The 3913-nt window shown below is 40.8% G+C and overlaps 1 pseudogene; it reads right to left on the reverse strand.

The window, feature by feature from the left end:
* Positions 1 to 3269: 3269 nt before the first annotated feature.
* LOC110322070 lies at positions 3270 to 3708 on the reverse strand (annotated as a pseudogene).
* Between the last annotated feature and the right edge of the window lie 205 nt (positions 3709 to 3913).

Raw genomic sequence — 3913 nt, forward strand, 5'->3', positions numbered from 1 at the left:
CTGTCTTCAGACACTCCAGAAGAGGGCGTCAGATCTTGTTACGGATGGTTATGAGCCACCATGTGGTTGCTGGGATTTGAACTCCGGACCTTCGGAAGAAAAGTTGGGTGCTCTTACCCACTGAGCCATCTCATCAGCCCCCGGAACTTTTTAATTTGTAAGTAAAATACCTATTATTATATCCAGATATTTATTTGTAACAGAATCTTGCTCTGTAGCCCAGGCTGGTCTCAAACGTATGATGATCTTCCTGCAGGCCTCTAAGTGCTGGGGTTGCAGGAATAAGCCACCATGCCTGTCACTGTCACAGCTGATGCTCCTCACAGCTAGTCAAGAAGAGGTACCAAGGTACTCCACTTTGTCCATGGAGATACTGGCTCATCTCAGGGACCCACATGTAGGTGCCATCATAGCATTAAGGGGTACAGGAAGAGGAAAACAGGCCCAGGATCTAGTTTAAGTTGTGCCTGCAGAGAACTAAGAATTCTACATAGCTAACAAAAATTGCTATGAAGAGGACTACTGAGACATTTTCTCAGCACTCATTTCTGAGATATTATTTCAAATAAGAATATTAGTGAACAGTATAAGGTATACTTAAGGTATAGAGGTATGACACTGTGCCATTTCTCATCCTTGAGTGCTTTTCTGAGGGTCTCACAGACAAAAGTACCAACCATGTTTCCAGAAAATAATGTGCCCTGGCTTCCTCATGACCTGGGCACAGCAAGGAGTCCTTTGATTCTCTTTGACTTAAGCTTTGACTTTGACAGCCTGTAAGCCTGTACAGTGTACTTCATAAACTACTTTATGGCCTTATTTACCAAATAAAAGCATGCTGAAATATCTTACTGAATCTTTTAATGATATGGACAATATAACTTCAAAGGTCACCAAAATCATGTGCTGTTATTGTTCAGTTACTTAAATGCCCTTTCTCTCTGCTCAAATCTGCACTTCTTGGGTGTGTGCAACTATCCTTTTTTAAATAACCATGCCTCTCTTAATTCCTGTACTTAAATCTACATTAAAACTTTTTATTTCCGCCAGGCGGTGGTGGCACACTCCTTTAATCCCAGCGCTTGGGAGGCAGAGGCAGGCGGATTTCTGAGTTCGAGGCCAGCCTGGTCTACAAAGTGAGTTCCAGGACAGCCAGGGCTATACAGAGAAACCCTGTCTCGAAAAAAAACAAAAAAAAAAACAAAAACAAAACACACTTTTTATTTCCATTTTCTTCCTAAAATAAGATTCCTTAAAGCAAGATTTATTTATTTAATGTATGAGTACACTGTAGCTGTCTTCAGACACACCAGAAGAAGGCATCAGATCCATTACAGATGGTTGTGAGCCACCATGTGGTTGCTGGGAATTGAACTCAGGACCTCCGAAAGAGTAGTCAGTGCTCTTAACCACTGAGCCATCTCTCCAGCCCTTCCTTTCTTTTTTAAAGACAGAGACTCCCTGTTCAGCCCAGGTTGATCTAAACCTCATTCTGTAGCTCAAACTTGCCTCAATCTCAATAAGCCTCTTGCCTCATCCAACCCTGCCTGGGCTACACTGACATGTGTAGACACACACAAAATAGAAGGATTCAGAAATAAACCCACACAACTTACCACTGATATTTCAAAAGATAATTTTTATGTTTACTGATGTCTTTGTGGAGGCCAGAGGAGGGTGTCAGACCCTAAGAACAGCAAGTACTTACAACTGCTGAGTCATCTCTCTAGCTGCATATTTTTTTTTATTTTTATTTTTTTATTTTTTTTAATACTGGAGTAAAGGTAGCCTCTTCAACAAATGGCACTGGGAAAAGTAGATATCCACATGTAAAAGAATGGAAGTGGGTTCCTATCTCTCATGCTGTATAAAAATCAATTCCAAACGGATCGATGGTTTAAATGTAAGGGCTGATGCTCTGAAGCTGCTAAAAGGAACATTTAGGGGAAATGCCTCAAGATGTAGGTACAGGAAAGGACCTTCTGAAAAGGACATCAAAAGCCTAGCAAGTAGACCCAGATGACAAACTTGATCAGATACAATCAAAAGGATTCTACAAGCTGCTACACACCTTTGAATCCATGGATCTCTGAGTTCAAGGTCAGCCTGGTCTACAGAAAGAGTTCCAAGAAAGCCAAGGCTATGTAGAGAAACCCTGTCTCAAAAAAAAAAAAAAAAAAAAAAATATATATATATATATATATATATATATATATATATATATATATCAATAAGGAAAAATAATTATCATGACCACAAGGTTCAAACATTCTAGGCTATGAATAAGAGATCAAATCCAAGAATCTGCAGCTAGAAGGAGTTCACACATATAATAATGGCACAGAGAAGTTATTCAATGAAATTGTAACAAATTTTCTACTGTGTGAATATCTATTTTTTTTTCTCTAGAAATACACTTAGAACCTTAAATAAACATGACTAGAAAAGAACATCTCCACAATACATTATAGTCAAGATATCAAGGATACAGAGCAAAGAAATAATATGAGAAGCTGGGGGCAGGAGAGGATATGTCAACTCAGCTACAAGAACAGAGGGGGATAGGTCAATTCAGCTACAAGAGCAGAGGGGGATAGGTTAACTCAGCTACAAGAGCAGAGGGGGATAGGTTAACTCAGCTACAAGAGCAGAGGGGGATAGGTTAATCTGCTACAAAGGCAGAAACATAAGAACACCAAATCTCTTATTAGTGACTCTCAAATTCAAGAAAGCAGATGTATCTCAAGCCCTCTAAATAAATGCCAAACCCAAAGTTCAACATCTAGCAACATGATCAATTCAAAACTACCTGAAGGGCTGACCAGAAGGCTCAGCTGGTAAAGGAGCTTGCTGCCAAACTTGATAACTTGGATTCGCCACCACTGCCCGGCTTGAAGTTGAGTCTTATGAAAGAGTAAGTGGGGATGGCGAAGCAGCTCAACAGCTTGTTGCCCAAAGACCTAGATTCAAAACCGGGCACGGTGGCGCACGCCTTTAATCCCAGCACTCGGGAGGCAGAGGAAGGCAGATTTCTGAGTTCGTGGCAAGCCTGGTCTACAGAGTGATTTCCAGGACAGCCAGGGCTACACAGAGAAACCCTGTCTAGAAAAACAAAAACAAAAACAAACAAACAAAAAAAAAAATTAAAAAAAAAAAAAAAAAAAAGACCTAAATTCAATTCCTACAGCCCACACGGCAGAATTGTAGTAGGTTACAGAGCTATAGTTACAACAGCTCATCAAAATATATATATATTTTTATGTTAGCATTTAATTAACTTCTGGCATGGCTTTTAAGGCACCAGAACAGTCACCTCCAACATCCTTTCTTCTCTGCAGCTCTTCTGCTGAAGGATTTGGCCTTCTCGATGACAGGTTGCTTAGGGAGCTTTCCCTTGCCCAGAACTTTGTGGTAGCCTGATCGAACAACATCAATGATGGGAGCAGCTCCAGTCTTGTTTTTTGCTGCATTGACCCAAGTCTGCTCGCTGACCAACGTCCACAATTTATCAAGGTTGACAGTTGGGCAGAAGCTCTGGTGCCTCATACCAACTTTCCCAAAGTAACCTGGATGATATTTGTCAAAGTTGATCCTGTGGTGATGCCTGCCTCCAGCATTCCCACAGCCTCCTAGGCGCTTACAGATGGGGCCGTGGCCGTAGCTCATGTGGCCCCGGAGTTTCCGGGCCTTCCTCAGTCCGGATGGCATGGCAGTGGCAGAAAGGGAAAAGAGCCAAAATATTTTTTTTTAAAAGATTTTATTATTATTTTATTTACATTACAAATGCTATCCCGAAAGTTCCCTATACCCCCCTGCCCTAAAGATTTTATTTATTTATTTATTTATTTATTTATTTATTATAAGTACACTGTAGCTGTCTTCAGACACTCCAGAAGAGGGCGTCAGATCTTGT

This window comes from Mus pahari, chromosome 5 (assembly GCF_900095145.1).
Source record: "Mus pahari chromosome 5, PAHARI_EIJ_v1.1, whole genome shotgun sequence".
Taxonomy (NCBI): domain Eukaryota; kingdom Metazoa; phylum Chordata; class Mammalia; order Rodentia; family Muridae; genus Mus; species Mus pahari.